The sequence below is a fragment of the Meriones unguiculatus genome, chromosome 3, assembly GCF_030254825.1.
Source record: "Meriones unguiculatus strain TT.TT164.6M chromosome 3, Bangor_MerUng_6.1, whole genome shotgun sequence".
Lineage (NCBI taxonomy): Eukaryota > Metazoa > Chordata > Mammalia > Rodentia > Muridae > Meriones > Meriones unguiculatus.
Window position 1 is genome coordinate 9,064,184 of NC_083351.1, and position 12,406 is coordinate 9,076,589.

Consider the following 12,406-nt stretch of genomic DNA (forward strand, 5'->3'; position numbering starts at 1 on the left):
CAGGTCCTCCTCCACACAAACACTGGGTGTGGTGTGCTCCTGGAATCCTAGCTCCTTACTCCGGAAGTAAAGGCAGGATGATCAGAAGTTCAAGGTCATCCTCTAGAGTAATGAGTTTGAGGCCTGCCTAGACTAAGTGAGACCCTGTGTCAAAGACAGATGATGGAAAGGCAGAAGGACAGTTAGAATCCTTCGTCACAAATTTAGTAGCTGAAAAGACGGAACTACCAGCCTGCAGATACGTCACAGGTTCAAGTCCTTGTATACGTCAGCAGTCCATCACTGAGGTCTCTAGCTGCCTGCTTCGCCAACTGCTTTAACTGGAGAAGAGCTGTACTCAATGAGAAAGTGGTGGAACCCTGGCCTCCATGCATGAGTCCCTAAGTTTGGTCCTCAGTCCTTGAACACAGGAAGTCCTCAGCTCGGTCCTCAGCTCCTTCCAGGCCATCACACCAGATGGCATGGTCCATGCCCGGAATCCCAGCACTACAGAGCAGGAGACTAGAGGATCAAAAGTTTAAGGTCATTCTCTGCTACAAAGTGAGTGTGAGGCTAGCCCGGGCTATACAAGACCCTGTCTCGAAAAATAAATAAATAAACAATTCTGGGCCTGGAGAGATGGGTCAGCAATTAAGTTCACTTGCTATTCTTCCAGGAATCCCAAGATTGGATTTTAGCACCCACTTTGGACAACCCACAACCACTTGTAGCTCCAGTTCCAGAGGATCCGACACCCTTTCCTGGCCTCTGGGCACCAGCACAGGTATAGCATACACACACACACAACTAGAAATAAAGTACAATTAATAATATTAATGAACAATAAATAATCAAAATAAAGCTTATTGAAAAATGTGTCCAGAAGAGGACATCAGATCCTCTGGAACTGGAGTTACAGACAGTCACAAGCCCCCATGTGGGTGCTGAGAATCAAACCCAGATCCTTTAGAAGAGCAGCCAGTGCTCTTAACTGTTGAGTCATCTCTCCAGCCCCTATTCATATAACTTCAGAAAATTTGCACTCATTAGGAGAATAAGGTAGAAGTCGCTGTTTCTGTACATCTTTAAGTTGTGAGGAACTATGCTAATTAAGAACGTTGTAGGCTGTGGACACAGGCCAATGTTAACCAGCCGAGGAGCAGATACAGGCCCAGGGCTCAATTCCAAGAACCCAAGCTGGAGACAAAAAAGGAGTATTGAAATGAAAGGAATCTTATCTCACTTTGAATCAAATTTATGGAAAGTCAATATTTATTAGAGATTACATGATAATGAGTCATTAAATGATCATTTCATATGACAACTAGCCTTATTATTTTCACTTTCGTGTTTGAGTGTTTTGTCTTACGTGTATGTCTGCACACCATGTACCATGTACATGCAGGGTCCTTGGAGGCCAGAAGAGGGCACCAGATCCCTTGGGACTGGAGTTAAAGAAAGTTGGGAGCTCCCAAATGGGTTCTGGGATTGAACCTAGGTCCTCTAGAAAAATGGCTGATGCTCCTAACCACTGAGCCATCTCTCTAGGCCTCCTCTTTTCTTCTTTTTTTTTTTTTTTAATTAATTAACTTATTCACTTTACATTCAGATCTTAGCTTCTCCTCCCTCCCCATCCCCCATTCACCTTCCTCCCTTTCTCCTCAGAAAGGGGGAGGCCTCCCATGGATAATTAACCTGCCTGGCATATCAAGTTTCAGTATGACTAGGCCGTATTCTCCAAATAAGGCTGGACAAGGCAGCCCAATTAAGGGAAAGGGATCCAAAGGCAGACAACAGAATCAGAGGCAGCTCCTGCTCCAACTGTTAGGAGTCCCACAAGAAGGCCAACCTGCACAACTGTCACATATGTGCAGAGGGCCTACGTCCGTCCATGCAGGCTCCCTGGTTGGTGCTCCAGTCTCTGTGAGCCACTATGGACACAGCTTATTTGATTCTGAGGATTTTCCTGTGGTGTTCTTGACCTCCCTGGCTTCTACAATCCTTCCTTCCCCTCTTCTGCAGGACCTCCCAAGCTCCACCTAATGTTTGGTTGTGGACCTCTATGTCTGTTTCCATCAGTGGCTTGGTGAAGCCTCTCTGATGGCAGTTATGCTAGGCTTCTGTCTGTGAGTATAGCAGAATATCATTAATAGTGTCATGGCATGCGTCTCAAGTCATTGGTTGGCCATTCCCTCAATTTCTGTGCTGCCTTTACCCCTGCACATCTTTTTTGTTGTTGTTGTTTTTCAAGACAGGGTATTTCTGTGTAGCCTTGTTTGTCCTAGACTCACTTTGTAGACCAGGCTGGTCTCAAACTGACCGAGATCCGCTTGCCTCTGTCTCCTCAAGTGCTGGGATTACAGGCATGTGCCACCTCGCCCGGATATCGCTGCGTATGTTGGAGGCAAGACAAATTGTGGGTCCGAGGTTTTGTGGCTGGGCTGGTGTCGAAATTCCTCCACCACAAGTCTTGCCCAGTTACAGGAGATGGCAGCTTCAGGTTTCATGTTCCCCATTGCTAAGTGTCTTAGCTAGGGTCACCCTCATATATTCCTGGGAGTTTCTATTGTCGAGGTTTCTAGCTTGTCTCAGAGATGTCCCTACTCCTTCTAGTTGTTTCTCCCAGTCCTCTGTCCCTCCATCCTCTCCTTGCTTGATCCCCCTGTTCCCATCCGTACCCCAATATTCTTTGTTGGAGGTGGGTAATATGAGTTGGAAAACTTTTGCTTTCACTAAGAGATGTTATTAAGTCATTGAGCTGAGTTGTTTTCAGTTTCCAGAAGGCATACCCCAGGCCAGCAAAATGGCTCAGATGGTGAAGGTTCTGTTGCCAAGGCTGACAGCCTGCGTGGGGAAGCCCCAGGACACACATGGTTGAAGGAGAGAATCAGGCCCCTCAAAAAGCCCTCTGACCTCACATGTGTGCCATGGCACATGCATACAGACAAACAGATGGCTAAAACAAAACAAAACCTGTCATCTTAAAAATTAAAATAAAAAGAAACTATCTTAAAGGTGCTTCCAAGAAATATTAACTGTGATTATTCTGCTTAGAACATTTTAATTAGATGCACTTAACAGCTGGGAAAACAGTTTTACATTTCCTGAGGCCAGTGCACTTAAACTGGTTTGCTCTTCCCACCCACTTACATTTACTTAGTTATTTGTTAAGCCATAGGTTTTGTTCAATGAGCCAATAAGAAATCTGTCTTCCTAACGCCATGCCGCAAAAGCCAGCCTTCCTCGTCAAGCGGTGTTGACAGATCAGACTGTCCTCCTCAGACTCTGCCTTCATTTCCTGTCCAATATGACGTGTTATCACACTTGTCCTGAGACATTTGAGAAGACAGATAGGTTAGGCAGGACAGCCCCTGTGTGGAGCCAGGCTGCTCCAACCTCTCCTGGCCTCTTGTCGCCCTCTCTGCTTTGGCCACCAAGGAACTAGCAGCCATCATCAGAGTCCAGAGTCGAGATACAAAAGAGACGTCAAATGAAAATTACAGGCGCTCTTCTCTGCATTAAGAATAACCCAACCCTGGTTTAAAAAAACAAAAACAAAAACAAAACAAAACAAAACAAAGCTGAATCTTACACTTAGCAGAGACATATACCTGTCAAGAAAGACACAACCTGCCCCATCCCACCTCCCACCCCTTCATCCCTTCACCCCTTCACCCCCACAGCCTGTGGTGCTTTCTTAAGGGAGGCTGTTTTGGACTCTGTGTTCCCCTGTTTTCCTCTGCCGGTGACAGGCAATTCCTCAGCCTGGGTAAGCTTTGGGAAAATGGAGTTTAATCAATTAATCACCTCACAGAGGAGATTAATTTCAACACAATCTTTCAAATTGTGTTGTAGGTGCCCTGCATGCCTGGGGCAACACTCCATCCTAGGATTAATCATAGCTGAGGGCTTTGTGCTTCAATAGCAAAGTCCAGAAGGAAAGCGCAGCGGACAGGGAAGCAGATACAGGTTAGAGAAAAGAGTACTAGTTAGCAGAGACTCTGAAATGGGCGCCCTCGACTCCCCCTGCCTGTGCGAGATTCTCCGCCAGGGATTTGTAACCACACAGAAGGGAGCTGATAATCCTCCACTGATGCATTTCTTCAGGGGATTTCTTTTCTTTTCTTTTCTTTTCTTTTCTTTTCTTTTCTTTTCTTTTCTTTTCTTTTCTTTTCTTTTCTTTTCTTTCCTTTCCTTTTCTTTTCTTTTTTTTTTCTATTATTGTTTTTGCTTATTTTTTCTGTTTCTGACCTCATCATCTGTCTCTTTGGAATACAAGAGGCTTAGAAATAGGAACCTGAAAGTCTTGCTTCCCTGCACGTCCTCGGAGCCGCTTCTCTGCTGCACACGCTCCGTATTTGTGTAGTACGGCAGGCTGCCCTCATCCTAGTAATGACTATGTGAGCACACTCCCTGCCCCAGGGAAGGACAACAGAAAAATCACTCCAATAACATCTCCCAGAAGCCTCCCGGTGCTTCTTGACCATCTCCAGAAAAATACACCAGGGATGGGCAAAGAAAGGAGGGGCCTTGCTCACTTCACAGCCTGAAGGCAGCTGGGTAGCCGATGCACTGCTTGGACAAAGCTGTTTTCTCCCGGCTTTATTAACTCGTAAGCCTTTTCCTGTTTTCTTGTCATGGCCAAACCCACCTCTTGGCAGACACTATCTGAGTATTTGAGTTAGATTCCTGAGCTGTGATTAAAACAGATTTGGGCCCTTAATAAAAGAAGTTCTAAAACAACAGCAGAGTCCATGCTATACCATAGTGACTGAACCTTGACCTGTGTCCTGTGACTCCATCTCTGGACAAGACACTACAAGAGTCTACCATGGAAGACTCTCCAGGGTGGGATGGTGTGAGGTCTGTAGTACTGCTACTCAGCTGTCCCTGTGACAGAGCTGCTAGCAGAATACAGTGTCTCTGGTCAAGCCTTCGGTATGCATTCGCTCCTCCAAGCAGGACATTCTTAGGAACACAGAGTCCTTGCTGTGGCCATTAATTGTCACAAGCCCACTTTCCACCCAGTGAAACAGAGAGGGGGAAAGGCTGGGCCTGATGTCCACAGAGCCTGTACCATTCCAGGGAGCAGCAGAGTAAAGGCTAGCCCAAGCTGCTCTCCAGCCTTCCCCACACGCCTTCCTAACCTCCCACACCCAGAAGCATCCATTCAGTAGAGCTTTAGACTGTCATACCAAGGCCCCACGAACACACTGAAAGGAGCCTTCTCTGCCTTAGTTCTGCATTGTGACAAATGTCCACCACCTTGCTGCTTGTCTGTTCATCTGAACTCAGCTTTGGCTCTGTGTTGCAGCAAACACCATCATGCCAGCACTGGGAAGGCTGAGACAAGCCAAGCGAACCGAAAGTTCCAGACCAAAAGAAAAAAAAAAATTAGAAACTCAGTATTCATCTTAAGTAAGCAAAACCAGCATAGCAGTGGTGGAGCACACCTTTAAACCCAGCACTCAGGGAGGCAGAGGCAGGTGGAACTCTCACAGAATGAGTTCTAGGACAGCCAAGGCTACACAGAGAAACCTTGTCTCAAAAAACAAACAGAAAAAAGGGAAGGAAGGAAGGAAGGAAGGAAGGAAGGAAGGAAGGAAGGAAGGAAAAAAGCAAACCCAGCCTGACTCTGATCCCAACCTACTAAAGAGACTCTTCCCACCCAAATCATGAGAGACCTCGGAATTCAAAGTGGGTTCAGACAAGTTCTCTTTTTAGCTGGGGGAAGGTAGTGTGTAAACAAGCAACAAGTTTCTATGACAACAATCATCACTACTTAAGGAAGTCTTTGTGTTTCTTTGGAGCAGCCAGCAAGAAGGCAGCTGCGGTGGGGTCCCTCACCTTCTCTGCAAAGGTGCTGTTCACCTTGTTGACCAGAGCAGCTTGAGTGAAGTCCATGCTGCACATGGCGTGTCCTCCTACAGGGTCAAGCACTTCCTGGAAGATGAATAGCACAGAGTCCTGTTGATCGGGATTTGAATAATTTCCTTAGGATTCCAAGCACATACTGTCGGGATCAGTAAGCAGGCACCTCTATGGCCAGCCCCAAGGGACCTGACAAACCGGTTATCAGGCATTTGTGAAGACACCAAGAAGACCACGCACTGCCCACCTGGAACCACCTGTGCATGCCCTGGGTCACCCTATAAGAGAACTCTTGGAGCCCCTCTTTCGCCTCGTCTCTCTGCAACCCCTTTACCCTTCCCCTAATAAACCTCCCACATGGAACTGATCTCGTGGTGTGATTTGTGAACCCGCCGTGTACTCTTCCTAACACATACCAAACTCTTTTATAGACCATAAAAAGACTCCACAGGATAGCTCATTCCTTATCTTAGGACAGCAATGGGGATTCACCTCAATCTCCTGTGAAGACTCAACCACTGCTGGAAGAGTAACTTAATTGTTGAGGGCTTAAGAGGCCTTTCTTCCAACCCCTAGCATCACATAAACCTGGGTGTGGTGTGGGGTGTCAATATTTCCAGCATTAGGAGGTGGATGAAGGAAGATCATGAGTTCAAGGCTAGCCTTGGCCACATAGTGAGTTCAGGATTAACCTGGGCTACGTGGGACCCTGCCTACCGAAAACAAAACAAAACAAAACAAAAACCAGACCTCTGAATTGATGCCTCCTGTGTGGGTAAAATATGACAACCAGCTTCCTACTCCTGACACCATCTTTCCCTGGCTGTAGCCATGGCTTCCCCCCCCTCCATAGGCTGTGTCTCTCTATAACTCTAAGCTAAAATAAATCCTTTTCTCTAAGTGGCTGTTGGCTGTGTTATTTTAGCATAGCAACAGCAAAGTAGCCAATACAGTCTGTTGGGATAGGCTGAAGAGAAGCAAAAGTTTCAGGGCTCTAACTTTTTCTCTTCAAGCTGCTGGTGGAAGAACACCACCCTTCACCAGAATCCACGTTACTCTAGGAAAGAAAAGCAAGTCTAGAACAATAACTTGCTCTTCTTTCCTGTGGCCTAGACTGGCCTTGAAATTGCTATGTGGCCAAGGAGGACCTTGAACACCTGATTCTCCTGCCTTCACCTCTCAAGTGCTGGGTTTACAGGTGTGCACCATCACACCCAGGTTCTTAGATGCTGGGAATCCCACCCAGGGCACAGTGTATTCTAGCCAGGCACTCCGCTGACTGGGCTACATCGCCAACACGAAAACCAAGTTCTTGTCCCTAGCATCTTTCTCATCTGTCTTGCTATGGAGCATTTCCTGGGCTGTCTAAGGACTGGGAGTGTGAGTGTATAATTTAGTGATAGAGTGCTACCACACCAGTGCAGCGTAGAGGGGGTGTAACGTTAGTCCAGAGTGCCAGTGGCAGAGCTCTGCCCAGGCAGGGTGCTCTAAATTCAAAAGCCTTGACTAAAGGCTCAAAGGCGGCATTCTGTAGGTGATACAGAAGAAAGATAGCACCTCCTGTGCCATCCAGGCAGCAAGGCTCATCTGTATGTCGTCATCAGGAAATGTCTCACACACTACATCGAAAGGGCATCCTACAAACACCCAGCCTGTCATCTCCACTGACTGCCCAGTTCACGGAAGACAAAGACAGGTTCACTGTTCCGGAATCTTCTGAAGACTCAAAGACAGCAATTACAAACCAGGGACAAAACGAAAGCAATGTGGCTTTTTTGTTTGTTTGTTTGTTTGTTTGTTTTAAGGTAGAGGCGGGGTCTTGTTACTTTACCCAAGTTGATCTCAAATTCTTTGGCTCAAGTGATTCTTCTGCCTCAGCCTCCTGGGGTGGCGGAGACTTCAGGCAACCACCATCATTCCAGGCTTGCACAATTAGAACTCTTGTTTGTCGTGCTGAGGAGCAAACCTAGCATTTTCTCCAGGCCAGACAGCATTCACCACCAAGCTTCATCCCCAACCAAGAGCAGAACGGTGCTTTACTGTTAAATTTCATGAGTTTTACAATTCTGCTGTGGCTATGAAGAAGGCAAAGACCTTAAGAAATTCACATGAAAGTTTCAGGGACTAGAGGGCACATAACGTCTCCATGACTCTCTCAGTGACTCATAAATACACCAGTGCCCATCTGCATGTAAAAGCAGGTGATGCTGAGTCACGTGAAGATAAAAAGGCAAAAAAGAAGCAGACTGGTAAATACAGAGGAAGGGTATATGGAAATTTAAAAATTATTCTTTCAAACTCTCTTTCCTTCCTTCCTTTTTTTTTTTTTTTTTCCTTTTGATTGGTTTGCTTTGCTTTGCTTTGGTTTTTGAGGCAGGGTTTCACTGTGTAGCTATCCCAAAACTTAGTCTGTAGACAAGGCTGGCCTTGAACTCAGAGATCCACCTGCCTCTGCCTCAGGAGTGCTGTGATTAAAGGTTTGTACTGCCCAGTTTCTATACAAGTATTAATGGTCGACACTATCAAACCCTATTGTAAAATATTTCTCCAATAGTAGCCAGTATTCACCGTATTTGTGCTTTTGTTGCTGTTGTTGTTGCTTTGTGTGTGTTTAATTTCTTTTTATGTGTATCAGTATTTTGCCTGCTGGTGTGCAGTCATGTGTCCACAGAGACACAGAGGAGGGCATAAGATCCTCTGGAACTGTGAGCTGCCATGTGAGTGCTGGGAACTGAACCCAGGTCCTCCGGAAGGGCAGCAAGTACTGATAATGAGGAGCCATCTCACCAGCCCCATTTATTTATTTGTTGTTATGAAATTCTTACCATGCTCAGCATCTTGTTCAATCAGTCCTCTGGATCCAGAGATCCACAGGTTAGTATTTAGGGAGCTGGGCATGGCGGTGCACACTTCAATCCCTGTGTAAGGGAGACAGGAGCAGGCAGGTCTCCATGATTTCTAGTGGGTTGTAATTCAAGCCAGTTCCCACTCAGGGAACAGCAGAAGCTGGTGGCAGGGGGGTCTTTTCGCAGAGTACCAGTTCATGAGTGGAACTGGGAGTAAATCCAGTTTCCCAGGAGTGGGGCAGATTAGAGGGGACCTTCATAAATCAGGTGAAGTCTGGCCAAAAAGAGAGAGTGATGTGATACTCAGTTCCTGGGTAGTGATCCATGCCTTAGGTCAAAGACACTGGTTCCCCTTAGAGCCCTTTTTAAAAAAGACTTCTGCTCTAGACACTAGGGGTGGCTGCTGAGTTTCCTGTGTTGTGCCCAGTTCTCAAACCCCAAAAGACCAGGAATAAATAGACTCCGCTGTAAATACATGAGTTTTTGTTGTTGTTGTTGTTTTTTTTTTTTTTTTTTTTTTTTTTTTTATTACACGTTAAAAGCTGCAGCTTGGGCTCACATCCCTCACCGCCAAAGCGGTGAGAGCGGGAGAGTCCTGTGCTCAGGTTAGTTGGGTGATTTAAAGATTCCAGTCCCTCCCAGCATGCCTAAAGCAGGGGAATTCCTGCCTGGCAAGCATCTATTGGGCAAAAGGCAAAAGGGATGTTGCATTTTTAATTGATTGGCTATAGGAAGATCCCCAAACCATTAACGATCTGGTGTGCCTCCCTAGGGGGATGGGCCAGTTTCCTAGCAACTTTATCTCTAGTGGGCAGGAAAAGAAGGCAGGGCATTACTGGAAATGTCTCACCTAGCTAGTTTAGGCCATAAACATTAAAATGGCCATTTTTAATCTTTTGGTCTCTCACCTGGTTTGCATAAACAGCACGAGAAAAGCGACTGAGAATTCATCAGCAGGGCTTCGTAGAAACAGCCTCCTCCAAGAGTAGGATAGTCTGACCCCTAGCTGTATGCACAGTTCTCTGGAGTGGGAGTGACACTTGTTTTAAGTACACACACCAAGGTGTTGTGACTTCACTGAGCCCTAAGAAATGGCCTGTTCGGAGACCACAGGAGGCTTCAAGCTCTTGGAGAGTCAGTTGAAGGCTGTTCAGCTCCAGAACCCTATGTCTCCCCAGACAGCCTGACAGCCTGCATACATGCAGCCAATCTGCTCTCCAGGCTTTGCAGAGGCCTCAAAGAATTCAACCGGCACTAGAGACCCTAACACTGACCTCCAGCATTCCCCAGAACAAAGGTTTGTGCCATCTCAACTCCTCCCATTTTATGCAAGGCCCAGGATTTGCCATAGGTCCCAGCCCGGATCTACCACTGAGAGACAGGAGTCTCTCCTCCCCCACTGTAGGACTCTGGATGTGCTCTGAAGAGAGGTTCTCAGTGTGAGCCCCCAGCTCCCCTCCTTTTAATTAATGAGAACTTTGGAATGACCCCAGTGACCTGTGTGTCAGCCAGCCCTCCAGGTGAATCAGTGCTAAACCATTGTCCTTGAAGGTCGAGACCCTCGATCAAAGGTCAGTTGGTCAGATGAGATGGAGAGGTAAGATCTGCAAAAGGTGGGGCTGAGCGTTCGCTCAAGGCGCCAGTCATTCTGCCTCTTTGTTTATTCTGTCTTCACACAAGTAGTGTCACAAGCAGCGGGGGAGGATCTTCCTTTTGCCCAGGGCCTAGGAGTCTTCAACTTGCTGTTTGCATTGTCGTGGAATGTATGCCCCTCCCCTGCCCCTTTCCTTCAGTGACCCTCCCTGGGGCCAGCCACCCACCTGGTTATTCAGAAGGACAGCCTACAGAACCATTGCAGACTCCCCCAATCCAACGTCCTCTCCAGTCCTCTACTTGTCCCTAGGCTCCCAACAGGATTCTTTATTCGGTTATGCCCCTCCCCCTCCGTCGTCTACAGGAAGGCAGAGGACCAGCCTTCTACAACCTAGGCACATCCCTATGACACAGGGAGAGAAGAGCAGACCAATTTATTTCCTAGACTCTTAATCTCCTAACCCCTCCCGCGCCCTTAATATAAACTGTGTGTTAACGACTCAGCGCCAAGGTTAGAGCCCATTTGCCTCCGCTACTTGTCTGAGAGGCCACACAGGCTATGTGCGTGCCACTCAGTCTCCAGCACACATTACTCACAGAGAAGAAATGATGTTGCAACACCAACTCGGCAGTCATTTCTCCCAGGTTTCTCTCCCCCCACTTCCTGAATCCGCAGCATTCCTATCTTGTAGCCCCAGGGCAAGCCACTGTCCCTTGAGTAAGCAATCCCTAGATGTGTAAAACCTCCTGTCAGCCGAGCTACACCTGCTGCTGGGTGGGTTGCCTTTCTCTCACAACTGTCCCTGTGAGCAAGTTTGTCAGGGACACTCATTTCTAACATTTCTCCCTAAAAGGTCTTATTAATCAGTGAGTGGGGTGGGCTTTAAAAACAGTCTTGTCTCACAGGAGAAAAGGGTTTGGCTGGCAACCTGAGTTTCAGCTTCAGAACCCATGCAAATGTAGGAGAGAGCTGACTCCACAGGGCTGTCCTCTGACCTCACACACAAACACATGCATGCACGCTTACACTCACTAGCAATTTGAAGAAAAATCAACCTACTCTAGTAATTTTTAAGATGAAGCCTGTTTGGAACCGAGGTCAAGGATGAAAGGATGGAAACCTTTTTTTTTTTTTTTTCTTAACCCAGAGACAGAGTTCCACTGTGTAACCCTGGCTGTCCTGGACCCGCCTCTGCCTCCCCAAGGGTTGGGATTACAGGTGTGTGCCACAGCACCCAGCTTGGATGAAAGGATGGAATCTATTTTTCAACCCCATTGTGACACTTTGAGGGACATTCATTGTTAAGTTCTCTATTTTATTGTGTGTGTGTGTGTGTGTGTGTGTGTGAGCGCTTGCGCGCACGCGCGAGCATAGGTGCTCTCTTGTCAGAAGGCAACATTCAGGGGTCAGTTCTCTCCTTTCACCATGGTGTGTTCAGAGCATAGAACTCAGGTCACCAGGCCTGGTGGCTGAACCATCTCCGGGCACATCTTCAAATGCTTTTGTTGAACGGAATTCATGGCATCTGGGAGTGGCAGCAAGACCACCTCCCCAACTCTGTTCCTAAATTCCAACAGGTTACAAGGGAATAAAGAAAAGGAGTTCTCTTGCTAATGCCCACTCCCTGAAAACAAGGAAAGATTGTTTAAATCAAGGAAGGGAGAATTACGGGTTAAACCCGGGGATTAAAATGGATAAACTGGAACTCTTAGTTCCAGGTGAGTGGCCACTGGTCAGCTAACACAGCTGCTCGCGTCTCCAGGTGAAGCCACAATGTCCCAGTAATCAGGAGGTGTCATGTGCTCTGCCTTTCAAATGTGTGTAAATCACTAAGGCAGGCACCCTATCAGGCTAAGCTCTCGGAAAGGCCACGTACTACGCCGGTGACGAGCTGCTGAGAGGACTGGCACCCCACCCTGTTCCTTGGAAGAGGGATTAATTAACCCGCCTCTGACCCATCCAAAGGACGGCCCTTTCCCTACCCCAAACCATCAAATTCAGCATTTAAAAAAAAAAAAAAATCCAATGTGTGTTCTAAAACCACACGCCGCTGTGTGAGCCTCACTTCTGCCCGGTCAGAAGAAAAACTTAGGTTTTTGTGCTTTCCGCTTCAAAA